This window comes from Lathamus discolor, chromosome 6 (assembly GCF_037157495.1).
Source record: "Lathamus discolor isolate bLatDis1 chromosome 6, bLatDis1.hap1, whole genome shotgun sequence".
Taxonomy (NCBI): Eukaryota; Metazoa; Chordata; class Aves; order Psittaciformes; family Psittacidae; genus Lathamus; species Lathamus discolor.
The window spans coordinates 86,565,717-86,583,430 of record NC_088889.1 but is presented as its reverse complement, the minus strand read 5'-3'; the positions used below and the strand labels follow the sequence as shown (position 1 = coordinate 86,583,430).

At 46.6% G+C, this 17,714-nt stretch overlaps 1 long non-coding RNA gene across 6 annotated transcripts in view; it reads left to right on the top strand.

Moving 5' to 3' along the window:
- Nucleotides 1–17,714, top strand: part of LOC136016809 (uncharacterized) — a 37,755-nt gene that overhangs the window by 10,385 nt on the left and 9,656 nt on the right. For 5 of the 6 annotated variants that reach the window (XR_010613712.1, XR_010613711.1, XR_010613709.1 and 2 more), the window contains 3 exons: nt 7,095–7,312; nt 17,084–17,186; nt 17,319–17,502. This is a non-coding gene — a long non-coding RNA (uncharacterized LOC136016809). The remainder of the gene's footprint in view (nt 1–7,094; nt 7,313–17,083; nt 17,187–17,318; nt 17,503–17,714) is intronic. The other variant, XR_010613708.1, reaches the window with a different exon arrangement.

Sequence of the window (17,714 nt, the reverse complement as noted above, 5' to 3'; positions counted from 1 at the left end):
TCTCTCCAAGCCTCTTCCCACTGTATCATCCCTCCTGCTGCTCCCTTCTTATCACTTTTCCTTCCCATCCTGACCATGTCTTCTCTATTCTGCAGCAGTTTCCTCTCTGATCTCCCATTTGAGTCCCTCCAACTCTCTACCTCTGCCTGGATCTACCTTTATGGCTATCTCGTTTGTTTTCTGTCTGGAGCTGCCACCTTCTTTCCTCTCTTTCCCTTCCATCTTTCTTTCCCTTTCTTCCATCTTCCATTTGGCTCTTCATCTCACCAATGAAAGCCATTTTTCTCAGGCTTCCTTTCAACCCCTGAAATAGTTGACTTAAAGAAAACTCCTCCCTGCTGTGAGATCTCTGTTGGATGAGGTCTTGGCATTGCACTTTCAGAGCTGTCTGGCCAACAAGAAGGTATGTCCTTCCCAAAACACTTACGGAACATGCAAGTCTTCTTTTATCCCATCTTCACCATGGATGGAGAGGTTCCTGTGTAAGAAGAAGAGATGGTCCAAGGCAGAGTTTATGCAGTCCCCACTTGGATGCCAAATCATTGCAAGAGAGGTAATTGGCTTCTGTGAGGGACACTTTGGAGTCTGAGGGCTTTTCGTTACACTGCAGGGCTGTCTTTAATGTCATTTGTTCTGCTCCTGACTGTAAAGAGGCTGACTTTTTTGCTCTTATCTTGTGCAGATATCCTACTGGCATGGGCTTTGGCCATCAGCTGGGGTTCGCTTCCTGTCTTTCCTTTAATAAATGTAAAAATACCTGCTAAAAAATTCCATTCTAATTTTATTTCATTCCAATTAGGAAAACAAACTAGAAACTACACTTAATATTAAAAACACCAACTCGAGATTCAAAGCAAGCAACTTAAAAATAAATAAATACATAATGGAAAAAATATCATTAAATAACACATGAATAGCAAGTAATGGGATTTTAATCTTCTTGCTAGGAGAGGCTACATCTGCAGCTCTAAAGGTGACTCGCGAGCAGCATCACTCCGGGAAAGTTAAACATGATAATTTGATGAGACTCCATGATGGTGTAGGATGTTTTTCACCTTTTACTCTAAAAGAGGTGGCCACCAAAGTTGTGGAAGCTCTAAAAGGATGAACCTACTGGTGTGTTTCCTTCCTATGTGGAGAGGATGGGCAGGTATGGCAGGAGGAGGGACTTCAACATGCTGCCTTCCCCATTGTGTGGCTAGTCGCTTCCAGGGGTATAATTTAAGGCAGAACTCGGCCTTTGTTACATATTTCACTTACTCCCTTGATTTTAATCGATCCCGTTGTGTGCATTTCAACCATTTCATCAGCCTGTGGTGCCTGGTTTCCCAGGTCAGAGGGAGGTGAGCACTGTTCCTCTGGGGAAGGGAGTGCTGTCTGTGCATAAGCTTCGGGATGGAAAGAGGGCTGCAAATTGGTGTTGAACATGAGTACACCTTGTAATATTTCTATATCTTCTTCGCCTGCCTCGCCTCACCATCCTTTTCCCTCCACCATCCCTCTTTCTTTTCTCTGCTCAGAGTCTGTTTCTCTATACTCATGGCCTTTGTGGGAGCTCACCCCGCTCTCATTTGAGGTTAGCTCTGCCACCATCACAGCCAGGAGGCTAGCAGAGAGTTCAACATGTCCCTTGGCTGGATATCTGGGCATAGGGTAGCTCAGAACACTGGGTCTTCCTGTCTTCATGGGTTGGCACACACGGTTTGGGCAGCAGCACTGCAGGGTGCTGTGGGTAGGGATGCAGGGCAAGGGTACCATGCCACCCTTCCAGTGAGCAGTCTGTGCCCTGCTCCTTGCACAACAGCGAATGGGGCAGGCTGGTCAGAGGTACAGCTGCCTGGCTTCAGATTAGTGTTTATTTTCCACCCTGAAAGGGAGCTTGTGATGCCAAAGCCCTTCTGTGTTTAGCCAGACCTCTCATTCACTTGCAGAGGAAACCCATGTCAGCCGCTCCCCTTTGTCTCCCCTGAGCTATTGCTTTGAATCTGAAAGGATTGGGTGCAGATTTCAAGGGATGTTCAGACAAAGGCTGTTTGAACAGCACTTGTGTAAATAATCCATGAAAAACTCTTTGAATAACCTCAATGAAATTTCCTCTGAATTTGCTATTCTTTTTCTCCAGCGGCAGAAAGAAGTGGAAGTCGGGAAAGGGAGGAGAGTCGGAGGAAGGGAGGGAGAGAGGGAGGAAAGGGGTGGGAGAAGGACCCACACTTTTTTCTCTCTGCCAACTTCTCTGAATGCCAAGAAGTAGCTTGGCTTAGAAAAAAATCTCTTTGTTATTTTCACAGCTTTAGGAATAATCTCATGCGGGACCTCCACGTCCTCAAACTTCCCCATACATAAAATGCACGGGGGCACCCTCGTATTTAAAGCAGCAAGGGTAATGTGGAGCCAGTTAATTATTAGCCGTATGGTTTAATGTTCACTTGCTGTACATATGTACGAAACAATTCCCCTTTAGCATGCCGTTTAGTTTGCATTAAAATGGGCATAATTGTTTTGATGCCAAATGTTCCCGTCCCTGTTCCCCCCCCCCCCCCCATCCCTCTTCATACAATTTATACAAATTACATCCTTAAACAAGAGGGACAAAAAGTCCTTTGATTTGGTTTCTTTTGAAGATACCCAAATTGAATCCCTTGCTGTGGCTGGGGACACCTCACCCCAGGCTGGGCAACACTGGTTTTGCCCCTGGGCTGTGCAGGGATTTGAGGGGGACCTGCAATGAGCACCCCAGGATGGAGGCAGGGAGGTTGCACCCACATGGGGAAGGGGCTTTGGGGGCGCTCCCAGCTTTTCCTGGAGCCGGTTCAGTGGATGTCCAGGAGATGGAGCAATGTTTCTGTGGCCTCTGCCGCCGGTGCCCCTAACGAGCCAGTCTGTCTGAACTCGGAATGAATTTTGTTCCCTTTTCATCACTCTCTGATGTCCAGCTGCTCCTGTCAACACCTTCTTATAGCATGTAATTCATCGCTCAGACTGACAGCTGGGGCCGTGGGCCTGGGACCAGCTCCTCCTGCCATCGGCTGCACCCACAGAGGGTCCCTGGCCGGAGCAAGGGCTTCCCTCGCTCCCATCCTGCACCTGAGGCTCTCCAACTCTCCAAAGGATTCCACAGACAAAACCAGGAGCAGCACGGCTCTGGATGGGTAACCTCTGGTAGGGGCTTTGTGGGGGGCATCTCCCTTGCAGACCCCTCCCCAATGGGTGCTGCAGGGCTGGGGAAAGCTAATGAGAAGGGAACGAGGAGGGGAGGATGGCCAAGGCTCCCACAGGACGGGATATCATCTGGGCTGTGGCCACCCAGTCCTTTTATTCTGGGTTTTTATTCCGGCTGTAGGTCAAAGCCGGAGCAACCTTGTCCCTAGGTTTATGGTCTTGCACCCAAACAACATACACTGGCTGTTACCCCGTGCCATCCCAAGGCGCATCTAACAGGGAGATGCTTTGCTGATGCACAAAACCAGCTTCCTTTTGTACCAGTCCTCCTCCCCAAATGCCCTCCTCCTTTCCTCTACCAGCCAGTTTCTAACAATTATCCTTTAACTCAGCACTTCTGTCTTCAATTCTCCTCCTGCACCTTGCTGCCTTCCCATAATTTATTCTATATTTCACCCATTTCTTGTCCTCATTTATAATTCTTCTTTATTTTATTACTTTGCATAATTTCCTTTTAGGATTTGTCATAAAATAAATTCTGCCACTTCTGTCTTCTCATATCTGCTCCCGAGTGTCAGCGTGCGCTCTCCGGCAGCGGTTCCTGATGCCTTCCAAGCCCCTGTGCTGGAGCTACCCCAACCTTGGAGGACCTGGGGAGCCTTGGAAGTGACCTCAGTTTCAGAAGGGGCTTTCTAAATGAATCAGCACCCTGCGTGACATCTGAAGAAGACCCTGAGTGTGAATTCAGGCTGAGCCTCCAGCCAGGGTTTTTATGCCATGGTGAAATGCTGGCGTGGGCAGAATCATCATCACTTGATTGCCCAAATCTGAGTTAAAAATACTGATGGCTCAGTGAATGAGGAAGCCGAGGAGAAAAGCTGCTGACATACTAATGTCCAATCAGTGCTGGAAGGTAGGAAATCACATGGGGAAACTGAGGCACGGAGCTCTAATCCAGATCCTCCAAGGTGTTCAGATGCTTGGCTCTCTTTGAAACCAATGGGAAGGAGGTGTACGACATTTTGGACGGTTTGTGTCTGATTGACCTGTGCAAGGTCTCACAGAGCACTTGTAGGAAGGTGATACAGAAAACTGAACGCAGATTTTCCGTGGTTCATCCCGGAATCTGAATCTTTGAGCTGAATGGTGGCCCAGCGTGAGGGAGAGCAGATTTGAATGAGCTGGTCTGTGTTCCAGTGCACTCCATCTCCAAGGGAAATAGAAACCACTTATGTGGAGTTTGAGTGCAAATGCTGCTGTCTGGTGGTACATCTCCTGGAGAAGAAAGTGGGGCTACCACATCCGTTGAGCAGCCCCAGAAGCACAGATTTCCAGTTACCTCCATGGAGTGCAAATTGTAAATTTGCTCAACAACTTTAATGCAGCGTGGTGGATTCAGGAAAACTATAGGAATCCTGATTCATGAATGGTCCTTGCTGCCCAGACACAGGGAGCTGTGGGAGCATGAGCTCGTGACGAGCCTTCCTTATCCTTGGGAAGTCCTCTGCAAGGGGAGAGCATCCAGGAAGGACCAGCTCTGTGAAAGGCATCAGAACCTCAGTGCAGAAATGAGAAGTTGCATTCAGAGGAGGTAAAGAACAATCAGCCCCCAAGCCTGGTAATGCGGCCTCCTCCTTGAAAGCACCTTTTCTCCTGCAGACACAAAGAGGTCCCATTCCAGCACACACTTGGAGCAAAGTTTGAGGCCATTCATGGAGATGGCTATGCAGAGAACCAGGAGGCTGGGGTTCAGGTAATTTTTAAGTGAGAAAATCCTGATAGGAGTATATGCAAACAAATGAAAGCACCCTCTCTGTGGCCAGAATCTGTAGTGGTTTCTGCAGACCTCTCACCTGCCTTGAAAAGTTGGGAGCTGTGACACAATACACAAAGATTCGTGAACCCTTTTGAAGGCTCTGTTTGAATGAACCCGGGCCAAAGGATGGCTTTGTGTGGGAGAACCACATGGTCTCATTTGCTGTTCCTTTGATTTGTAAGATCTGCTTGGATTTGAAGCTCAAAGTGAAACCCATGAGAACAAACCTCAAGGGATCGGATGGAAAACGTCCTCCTGGTTCCCTGTGCTGGAAGAAAACCCCCAGCTTCATCTTCCTGACGTATTTTGGTTTGGTTTGGGGCTCTTTCTTTTCCCTAGGATGGAGAAATCCCTGTGTGGTTTGGGTTTGCGAGAAGGATTTTCCCTTCATGCGCTGCCACAACAACTGAGATCAGCTGAGGCACTCAAGTGCACGGACCCTAGATGTAATTGTCTGAGGGCTGGTGGCCAGCTTGTTTCAGAAGAGGGTCCGACTGGCTGCGTTTCAGTTCCACCTCTGCCTCGACAGAGCCTGTCTCCTTGAATCATTAGAGTTCAGTGCACGGCGTTTGCCTGGCACGAGCTGGAATTTCATTTGGTTTGGAGGAAGATTGCTTCTTTTGTTAGCTTAGGTCTTTTGGTTCCAGTTGTGTAAACTGGGACAAGCCAGTCCCATTGGCTCCAAGGAGCTGACGGCCAGCAGAAGGCTGCTCTGCTGTTCATTTTAGGGGGTTGGCATTAAATCTTTAAAGCACCATCCATGTGTCTATAGAACCATTCTAGCTGCTATAATGAGGCATGTTTTACCAAATGTGAACAACATGAATGTTTTTCCCAAACTCAGGGCTATCAACACAAACTCAGGGCCATAAACTGGGTTTCCTGAGTAAAGTGGGTTTTGAATTTATTCAAATGAAAGGGGATGTGGTGTTATTACAGCCTTGCAAAACTCCAGTGAATTTATGGCAGTGCAAAATCCATTTTTTGTAATGATTCTGACACCCCCAAAATCTTTGCAGATGCGGAAACAGCTTTGCAGGAGAATTTCAATCTAACATCAACAGGAGATTTGGAAGATGAATTGTGCAAGGATCTCCTTCCTCCCAAAAATGCTGCTTTGTTTTGCTCTTTAGCATTTGGTTTGGCTCTAACATTGTCTGGTTTATGATGTTTTAATTATTGCTGTTTATTTATTATGAGCATACTTTAATTGTTTGTGTAGTGCCATGAGTGCCTTGGCAGGAGGGTGCGTTATAAATTAAATTATTATTAAAAAGTTATTATTATGTGTACCTACTCCAAACTGAGCGAGAGCCGGGAATGCAAGCAACCGCCTGAGTAGGGAGGAGACAAAGGAAAAGGAAAGGAGGGAATTAATTCCAGGCGGGAGAAAATGATGTTTCACTGTCTCCTCTAGGAGTGAGGAAAGGTGAGCGGAGCTCTGCTTTAGGCTCCCTCAGGGACCTGGTGCTGCCTCCGTTGGGTGCCAGGGATGAAGTTATGGAAAGGGTGTTCTCTGTGGGCAAGGCAGGGGCTGGAGTTATTCTTTAAAGCCTTTTTGCGTCCTTGTTCCTGGAGGGTAGGTTGCTGGAAGAGGACAGTTGATGTTTGCTGCAGTACAACAGGATTTGCTAATTCCTAAGTTAAAAAGGAGCCTGTGATGTGCTTGTGGTGTGTTTGGAGGGAAGAAGGGGCTGCCACCTCTGATGGCCAGGCAAGGATGGCAGGGGCTCCTGGACCTAAATCTCACTTTTTGTCTCCTTACCTACCTGGTTTGTTGCAGATATCTCCATACCTACTATAATGGTCCCTGCCAACCCCAAGGAATCCCACCTGGGGAGTCCATAGCTCTGGAAATCACAGCCAAGGTTTCAGTCCTCTGGTCCCATCGCTGATGCACAGGCTAGATGCTATGGTTCCTCCACTTCTGCTTTGACTTCCCTGGGGTTTCCAAGCGCCAGGAGGCAGTGACCAGTGGTTGTCTCAAGGCTGGTGATGGGAAGGCCAAAGCAAAGCACCCTCATCCCTGGCTTATCCCAAAGGCCAAATAGGACCACTCTGCGACAAAACTGGTGGAAAGACACATCCCTCAATTTTCTTATAATTTATCTCCTTACAGGTTTTCTCAGACCCCTCTGTCCCAGCATGGTTTTCTGGTGGTGTTGCAGCATGAGCACAGATAACTCTCCCCTGGGAGGACTTTTGGTGGGACTGGGATCCAGCTTGAAGGTCACCAAGCACTCAGATCAACTGATCCCATCCAGACTTGTCCCCCAGCATGGAAAAGAAGGATTTTCCCCTTCCTCAGACTTCCCCACCACTTGCTCAGAGGCTCAGGTATGGACTATTCAGGTTCTCCTGCTTCTCACAGGCATGCTGCAGTGATGCTACAGGCACGTGGGTGTTATGGCAATGGGAGCTACACAAGTACCATTGATGGATTAGTGATAATGTTACAGTAGCTGCCAGTTCCCTAATGAATATTAAGAGACAGATGTCATATGAGCATCTCTACACTTTGGAGCTGGTGGCAAACTTCACACCTTCAGCTCAGACAATATTTCATCCTACTGACAATATTTCATCGTATTCAAAATGCTTATTATAGCTAGTCTGATAGGTACTGTAAGCTTCCATTATTTATAGATATGATTTATTTTGGATAGATAATAGAAAAAATATCTAGAAGGGCAGCAATTTGATTCTACCATTGTAGGAATAAAGCTGTGATTTTAACTTGTTTCAGTTTATGGGCTCCTGAATGAAGTTTTCCAGCAGAAGCACAAATCTCTGTGTGTTGCTCTAGAGCATCAAAGATCTTGCTTTATTTCATGGCCTGCTACAGACCATGGGAGTCTGGAGGCCATGAGGACAGCGAGGGAAATGGGTTTGGTGTCTCTGTAAGACTCCTAATGCCTTAATAAATCCGCAGGGTTTCACTGACGGCTCTCCCTTGGTGGTACCAGACAGGGTCAGCAAAAATAGCTGTTTCTGCAGATACTTGGTGTCAGTCCTAAAAGAAGTCATCTTTTCCATCTCCTTTATTCCTCCTGCTTAACCAGAGCAATGTGCCAGGCACCTTCTCCCTCCCTGACACGCATCCATTTATTGGTCCTGCTTTGGGCACTGCTGTTCAGCCTCTGCTTTTCCCACCCCTCCCTGGCACATCCCTGGGGCCGGGGCTCAGCTGCTGCCCTTCTCCATATGCACTGCCTCTTCCTCGGGCCCTTTCTGCCTGGCTGTGATGGGAAGGGAGCTGCAATTCCCCACGCTGCCCCATCCTCCAGCAAAGCCCTGGTAATCCTGCACCCAGGGGCCATTTAGCCCTGTCTGCCTGGTTTGTGGCTCTGCCACTGAAGGGTCCTAATTTGGTGTCATGTTGAGGGAGGACCAGGAGGCAGGGCAGGGCTCCCAAGGGTTGGGGTCTGCTCCTGATTTTACATCCATGCATAGGCTGAGCTTGGTGAGCCCCTTCCCCTCCAGTCCTCAGTGCAGAGGGCAAAAAAGGCTGGGAAAGGCTATTAGTTAAAATCAAGCACACACCAGACGTATTGTCGCTCCTCATCTGCTTTCCTCCTCCCAACATCCAGGCTTAAGGTTGAATTTCATTGTGTCTGTTGCTGGTCGTTACTAAACTGATGCATAATGACTTTGAGCTTCTCTGGATTTCTGAGTCTGCAGTAGGGAAAGTAAGCCTGTACTTGGAAAAAAGCTAGCTTTAGACCCTCTGCACCATATATTATCCTACGTACTATGTATTTTGTATCTCCTGTGGCTAGTGAAGCCCTATCGTATCTAAAAAGAACATGTGAATGTGTTTGGCTCTTCAACATCATGCTTATTCCCTTTTTTGCCCTTGCAACCGACACTGCTATTGCTTGTGCTGGTGCAGAGCATGGGCAAAGGAGAACCGTGCCTCTCCCTCTGTTTTCATGGCTGCTTATGGCACCAGTTATCACTGCTGTAGGACTGGGAGATTTGTAGGCTGCACATCTCGGTGCAGAGGCTCTGTGGTGAGGAGTGCTGCTGGTGCCACTTGGATGCTGGGTGTACCTTCTGCCTGAGCTTCCAATACGGGAGTAACAGGCACCAAATCTCACTTCTCAGCAAGTATCTTTCCCAAGTGAGCTCTTGGGTTGTGCTATCAAAATGGGATACCAGAATGGCTGGTATCACTGAGGAGCTTACACAAGAAATTCCAGGCTGGCCAAAATACATCCCTTACTCTATCCACCGTCATCTTGCTGAGGTAACAAAAAGGGAAACACACTTTTCCAGAGGGTTTGTATTGGGTCAGGAGGGCATAAGGAGGCAAACACACATGCCTCCCTTACATGCTAGTTATAGTGGATATAGCCATGGGATATGTGTAATATAATACACCACCCTGTGATAAACCACACTTAGCTCTGTTCTTCCCACTAATCCACCTCCAGTGGGACTTCTAATGCCACAGACCCCCACATGCTTTGGTAAATGGTCTTTTTGAAAGCAAAATCAAACCAGCAACTTGCTGCCTATCTGGGGGTTGGGTTCCACCCCAGAAGCAGGCATTTGCTGCCACACACACCAGCCGGTCACTCTCCTGCCTCTACGCTGAGCCCTGCTGCCTTGAGGAGTCCACCTCCCGTGTGCCATCAGCACTCAGACCTGGAGATTTACATCCCCAGCCCTTCCCACAGACTTCTCCTGGATTTATAAGAGGGCAGGATTTGACCTGCAGAGTTTAACAAGGGTTGTTAACCTTGCCTGTGATCAAATTAGGCTGGAGCACAACCTGGCCGTGGTATCAGGAGCTAAGTTGCAACCTGCCTAGAAAATAACGTGTATTCCCTTCCCTTGCATTAATGTGGGTTTTTTTTCCGATGGGTTCGGATACATTCTGGCTGTGTTTGTGCTAGGGAGGGACCAGCAGGATAACAGCAGTTTCTGACCCAGATGGGCTCCATCCTTTTCTATTATCTAGCTGGAGCCAGAGGAGCTTTTAACTGAGAACAAATGTTTTTAGCTCCTCTCCATGCTGCCACTCTTCAAATACGTTTGAAAGTGTTTTCCCCAATGCCTGATGTGCTTGTAGCATGTTTTAACTTCAATGTGACTAAATGCTCAGCTCTTGCAGGTCTGCAGCACAGCTTCTCATTTGTCTGGCTGAAAATCAAATCTATATGTGCATTTGCATACTGGAGCTGGGCTACGATCCTGCCAGCCAGCTAGTTCATTTTCTGTGTAGACAGGTCCTTAGTGTCTTTCTTTCCAGATAAGAAAACCCTGGTGGTTGAGATGCTGACAATAGCAAGTGTCTCTTCATGCCTTGAGTAACATGGGCCCTGGATGGGCACAGCCTGGCTTTTGAAGGGTTAAGGAGGCTGTGTCCTTGGTGACATGCAATTTATGATCTTGTGAATCCTTTTTTAATTATTTTGCTGTGACAGAGGTGGAAATATCCAACTTCAAACGACTGGCTTTATTGATATGCTGCTATTTGTGCCTCTGTGGAGGAACAATCCCATAAAAGCAATAAATTAGAAAAACCCCCTTTTCTCATCAGAGAGAGAGATACTTTCTGGCTGGGAGTAAGAGACCTGGTGCAAAGGCATTTCAGCTCCACGAAGGGGCTCCCTGTGATCTGTGGTGAACAGCCCTTTCCTACTAACCAGGCATCTATGGTGCACCCCGCTACTCGGCTGCATACTCCCCTCTGAGCCAAGCTGGGCTCACTGGAGTTTGGGAATGGAGGAGGAATTTCTGCCTGCATTCATGGATGTTGGCTTAACAGCCATAAAACATTTATGGCTTTGTGGCTGTTCGTATTGGTTGGTTATTTACCATATTTGCACTGAGAGGATGATCAGAAAGTGCATTTTAGGACAGAAAAAGGGATTTGAAAGTACAATTAACTAATGCTGCTGGAGATGAGCTGGTTGAGGCCAAAACGGCAGTGTTTATTTGCAGACACGAATGACTGGTTTTCACCACAGAGAACGTAACAAAATCCATCTCATGAATCCAGATGAGAGCAAATATGACATTGTATATTTTCTTTTAAGTGTAAATAGTTACCCGTAACAAAGATGTTCAGGCCTGGCCACAGGAGTACCCAGGCGCAGCCATACAAACACCAGCAGTTATGAAGTGATTTGTGCTTCCAGCTGCATTTGGCAGGTGCTGGAGCTGAGCTGGGCTCTGCCAGTGTGTGTGGAGTGAGCATCGCTTAGGGTCTGACCCAGTTACAGCGTGTGAGCAAGCCTGTTCCTCTCTCCTTAGACAGGCACAGCCAGACATGGAGCAAAAGATAGATGGAAACTGACCCTGCGGCCCCAGGGACACCCACTGACCCAACCATCGGAGCCTCTGTTAGCACAAAAGCTGCTCAGCCTTGCAGGGAGATTGCAATGGGGTCTCAGTCCTGTGGCTGTTCCATTGATGAGCTATGCACATGAACAAGGGCTGAGCTTCTTGTCTGCTTCTTTTTGCCATACATGTTACCTGGTCTAAGATACTCTGAGGTGCTCAAGGGACTGGGATGCAGCACATCACGGGAGGCAGGTGCTAAAGTCCAGTTCTGGTCCATACCGTGGGCTCTTGTGCTGGTGCAGAAGGATGGATGGGGCAGTAATTGCAAAGGAGTTATGATGGCTGGAGTCAGTGTCCAACACAAAGTTATCAGTGTGCTCACATTATGCTCATGATGAAAAGTCATACAAATTACCCCAAATCTTTAATGGATAGTCCTGAGGAGGGTGACAGTTCTGGAAGATGAAGGTCTGAGCTTGGGTTCAGCACGAGCTCTGGCTCCTCTCCATCAATACAGCCCAGGCCCTGGAAACCACCCCTTGGGGTAAAAGGGATTTAGCCTCTGTGTTGACACACACCTCAGCTTCTCCCTCAAGGATCAAGTGAGACTGTCAGTTGAGGCCAACAGCAAAGATACTTAAGTCAGTGACACAAAGGAATTGTGAAGTTTGGGAAAAATAGATTCCATGTTCATCCTGGCCGAAGTCCCTGTCCGTGACTGCAGCTATGGACTCCACAGTACCAACCCTAGAAGAGAAGACTTCACCAGGGCTGAGCTCACATTTTTCTAACAAAAGTCAACTGTCAGCCCCAAGTCTTGTCTTTACCAAAGGGAAGAGAGCAGCGTACCTTGACCTGGAACCCGTAACTGGTTGCTATTAAAAGGACATGCAACATATCTGCTGTGATTAACAGTGGAAATCTTTGTCGTACCTGAGACCTCCACTCACTCCATAGGCTGTCCCTTGGTTACGACTTTTGCTGGCAGCCAGCCTGGCCCAGGTCTGAATCGATCATCTCAAGGTAAAATTGCTCCAAATATCATCATTAGCCCCTGGAAGCACTCAAAAAGCAGAAGGCAGGGCCTGATTCTTTTTCGCACTCTGGCATAAATCAGGAATGCCTTCCCTGAAGTCCCAGGCACTTCACACACTCTAGAGGTGGTACAAGAGTAAGGTGCTTTAGTCTCTGAATATTTACCTGCCATTGATCTAATCCTGAGATGTTGCAGTAAATGGGATATTGCTTTTGACTTACAGAGATGCTGGATCAAGCCTACAGCGATTAACATTCAACATCTGTGCTTCAATCAAGCTACTTTTCTGTAGTAATAACATTTATGCTGAAACTTCTTCTCCTTCAGTCACTGATCTTCAGGCTTATCTGCCTTAGCCTGGTGTAAATCCAGGGTAACCCTGTTCTTATTGGAGTTATTCCTGATCAGCACTGGTTTAAATGAAATCCGAATGTGACCCACAGATGACATCATTTCAGGCCCTGTAAAGATCAGAGCTATAATACAAGTTCACTGGTATTGATCACTTCATCTATGCCGACAAGAACAAACAAAGCAACGGGGCTGAGACACTATTGCGTTTTAATTCCTCGACATGGCAAAATCTGTTGTGCAGCGGGGTCTTCAACAGTCTCTGTTTATAGGCATTGTTTTCATGGGGGTGGGACCATCTACCTCTGTGCTGGCCCATCCTCAGGTTTTTTCCTCCAAATCCATAATACATGCAGGCTTGGCATGTGCTGCCCTGGGAGAGATTGATTGGAGCCAGCCTGAGGGATGGAGAACATTTCACATCCAAGGAGAGAGTGACGGGTCAGGAAAACAACCCAAGCCTTGGGAAACCGTATCTGCTGACAGATGGAGCTGGTCGTCTGTGTGGACAGCCCATCTTCTAGATGGGGGGATTTTCCAAAGACACCCAGAAAACCCTGTTCATGAACTGCAGCTCAGCGCTACCCCAGGTTCACATCCCACCAGGACTGGTATCTTCATGTTGGATTGGGCACCCAACACTGAGTTGCTGCCAGCGCAGAGCCCACCCAGGGTTTTCAGAGCCTATTTCCACCAGCAGCTTGCCATGCCCATGGGAAAGACGAAGCACCACCAGTCATGAGCAGCATGGGACCAAACCGGATGCACCAATGCAGAGCCGGAGCAAACTGGACCCTTATCCAAAACTGTCTTTTGCTGCTGCTTGGTCACATCTTGAAGGTCACAGGTGAGGCCAGGCAAGGAGAAACCAATGCCTGCCACCTCACTGGCCTTCCTGGCCGTGTTCACACCTCCAACCTTGTGACCCCTCAGGAAATCATCCCACTAGAGGGCACCGGGAGTCGATTTTCCATCCCCTCCTCTTAGTTTCTGCTCTTTATTTGAGTTTCTCCTTGCTTAGTGTTCTCCCCACCTCTCCCTCCTCTTTGCTGGCCAGCTCAGACTGTTTAAATTGGAAATTATTTGTATTACTGTCTGTAAATAATAGATGAGGGAGTGAAGTGGAGTTGGTGTCCCTTCCATAAACTCCTCCTCACTTTAATTAGTGCGAAACAGCCTGGTGAGAATGCGAGCTGCCTTGATGCTGGTAATTAAAATTGAAACCACTGAAAAGCTGCTCTATTTTTTATCGGAGCCGGGAGCCTGCGGACGGCTCTGCAGTAAAGAGTGATAATGAAGGTGTGAATTCCCGGGGGGAGGAGGGGCAGCTGTAGCGATGGCTGAACTTACACCAGATGAAAATGCAGGAGCAATTAGAGGTGGCTGTGTACAAGCTGGGCATCGGAGATTAGTTGGCACCTTGGGAACGTGGCGGGGAGGGACAGGGAAGGGGGAGGGATTATTTTTATTCCTTTTTGGAAAATTTTAATAATAACAACAACAAAAAAAAAAGGGGGGGGGCGTGGAAAATGGTTCATAACTTAAAATAAAGACAAACGGGCAGTGTGGTTCATAACTTAAAATAAAGACAAACGTGCAGTGTCCCTGCCTGGCTCTGCTGGTCCGCCTGAGCCAGGGGTGGTGGGAGATGGGGCTGCAGTACAGCATGTGGGGTGGGAGACAGCAGAGCCCCTTGCATTGAGGGAAATGGCCACTGGCCACACTGGGGTTTTTGGCAGTTCCATGGCTGCCCTTGCAGCAAAGGCACAGCCCGTGGGTGTGTTGCTCCTGAACATGGGCTCCATGCATCTGAATTTCTCTGTGTGTCCTCTCTCCTGCCCACGGGACTGATCCAAAGCTAAGCAGTGTCCATTGAAGACTTCCTTTTGTCTTCAATTAGGCTTTGGATCGGACCCCATCCCTGAAAAATAATCACTGTTAACTTTGGTATACGAGAGCAATGGCAGCAGTGACAGGAGGTAGAAGAGCGCAGGCAGAGGCCTTTGTTATTGCAAGCCAAGGAGGAGTTTGGGAAGAGCTGCTCTAAGTAATCAGATGTTTTATTAATTGCTTCCTGCCCTGGCGTGTTCATCCTAGTGTGGGCTCCACTGAACAGCTGATAGTCTCTGCTCAGCAGCAGAAAAGATGTCAGATAATATAATGTACTCAGTCAGAGCTGCGAGCCTGCACAATCTTCTGGCTACAGTCACCTTGCAAGGAAAACACTCCCCGTGAACAAAAAAGCATGTGAGACAGCAGCGCTTTGGAGGAAAGAGGAGCTCCTCCATCCTCTGGGAACTAATGGGTGCCTCCACCCAAAGGCACCTTGTTTCACCCTGGTTCATTAGCTGCTCAGACACTGGGGACCTCCTGAAGGTGCCAAATTGTCTTAATTTAGATTGAAGTTCCGAGGAAAGGAAATTAAAGAGGCTGTAAATAGCCTACATGGAGTCAGTTGTGGTTTCAGAGGGTCAGTTGTTGGATGCTGCCTGCATCATGAGTTGCTTCCAGAGGCTGGAGCTCCATGGCAGTTTATAATGCCATTCCCGTTGTGAACTTGGGTTTTGAAGTAGAAGCTCAGACTTTCTATAGGCAATTTCAATATCTGAATGAAAAGCCAAAATTTAAAAATCGCTATGAAAGGAACAAACGTAATATATCCTGTAATATCGTGATCTTGAAAGAGGTTTAAAATAGCTTGTGTGTTAGTGTTCTTACGCACTAAAAAATGCAAACCAATTGCTTAATTTGAAACATACATTTGGACCTTACCAGAATGAAGGATTCTGATCAGTTTTCATTGAAATGTGCAGCACAGATTCCTAGCAAACTCCATGTCTTTGTGGAATTAGCATTTCCTTGCAAAAAGCTGTTCAGCTCTGGTATCTTATCTTTGTCATTGACTCACAGTAACAACATGTTTTCACACTTGAAATTTATCACTTGATCTCCTGACAGAAGAATCCAAGAGAAGATCGAGGGCAAAGGAAGGAGAGCTGAGGTGCCCACGGGATGTGCTTTGGTGATTTTGTTTGTTTTCAGTTAATATGATATTCTCAGGAATATGCTGATCTGGGTGTAGGGGACTGTCCACAATGCTGACTAGTGCCTTAGCACATTAGTGAGAACTCAGTGATTCCTATTTATTTCCTATTTCTTCTCTACCTATGACTTTCTATGTTTTCTCTGTGACTTCCTTTGTATACGCATCCTTCAGAGGGACTTTGCTAAGCTCTCCGGAGTTTAGAAGCTCTGGCAATTTATAGACCCTGGAGATGGGCAAGTTTAGATTCATGTGGGGCTTAGAGACTTGGAAGAATTGCATTTTCGCTTGTTTGTTGTAATGAGGCTGGTTTATTTTATTATAAAGCAGGCAGGCCTTACGGTTGGATTAAGGATTTGTTCACTACTGTGTATTTTGTTCAACATTATCTTCTCAGTTAATAGGTTGTATTTTCCTACCTGCTAGGCATGATACAAAAATGTGATTGAGCAGATTTCAAACCTAGGAGGGCATTTCCTTTAGTCTATGGGACATATTTGTTTATCAACTTCTTTCACATGTTAGTTGGTGGCTATTGCTATTTAAACCAAAAAGAAAGAACAAATTTGTATCTGGGACATCATCTTGTGCACAAATATTTAGGACTCTGAACGTGCCTTCATGCTTTTCCAAAGAACTTCTTCAAGAAAACTGAGCTCTCAATATATTGGAGAGGAAAAAAATTGCACTTTAGAAATGCTTATTTCCTTTACTGAATGTTAGGAAATTCCCAGGGAAAAAAAACTTATTAGGATAGAACTAAGTTAGAAGATAAATTGAAATCCTTTGATTGAAAGTAATGTTATTAAAAAGTTTTAATTATTGAGAAGAAAATGTAGGAAAGGCACTCAGAGCTAACATAAAAATGATTGGAAACTGGTAATTAAAACAAAATGCTTGAAAATTAAACATCACAAAATATGAAAATGCAAACTTGGCTCTGATTCATTGCAATACTTAAAACCTGGGATTGCCATTGAATTCTGGGTGGCTGGTTTGAATTCTGCAGGCCTACGTTGATGCTGAAAGTTGGGCAAGGGCTGCAGTACTCTGCTGACCGAGGCCACCAGGTTCCAGACTCTATCCTTATTCTCCTCTTTCCCACCTCTCACCATTCCCCATTTAGATTTCTACTTTAAAGCAAAATCCTTGCTCTTGCAGAGAGTATCTGGATGCTACATTCCCTTGGTGTTTTCAAAGCTCATTAGTTTCACCCTTTCAGGCTGTATTTTGCAATCCCTATACAATCACTTCAAGTGGGGAGCTGTGTGTCTCTGTAGACAATTTTCAGAGGTTGCTTTCCTCGAGTGGCAGACTACATTTCTACACAAACATCTCCAGAACAAACTTGAGATCTTCCAGGACTGGGTCTGTATTTCCTCAGGAACCTTCAACAAGGCAGTTGGCATCAGGCAGTTGGTTCCTGTGGTCAGTGAGCTGGTTTGGAAGTCTGCATCTCCAAAATATAACAAGGAGTCATGCAATAGGTAGGACATACCAGCACCCTCCTGTTGACCTTTTTTGTACCAGAAAAGCCACCACCACTCTGATAACCATAGCCACAAGACCCATCCAGACATCTTTTCCCATTAACCCGTTGTGTTTTTCTCCATGATCAGAGCAGTGAATGTTACCTGGTTGCCACCCTCTGATGGAAAGACTGCCTCGTCCCTGCTTCAAGGACATCTAGGAGAAACATCCCCAGCCCCACACAGGACAGCCATGGCTCCTTGCAACCGTCTTTGCCCATGGTGCTCTTTCCCAGGAGAGACCAAGAGAGAGCAATCTTAGACTCGGAAGAAGGTAATTTGAATTGGATGTGAAGTTGTTACTAATTTAATGTTTATCCAATAACAAGGACTTTGCAAAACCCCTTACCTTTTCATGAGCCTCAGGTAACACTGTCAATTCATAATTGCTATGATTCCTTTATCCCGTGGTTTAATAAATAATTTACCTAAATTATTAAAATGAAAATTTCAACATTATTAAAAATTAACCAGGTTAAATGAGCA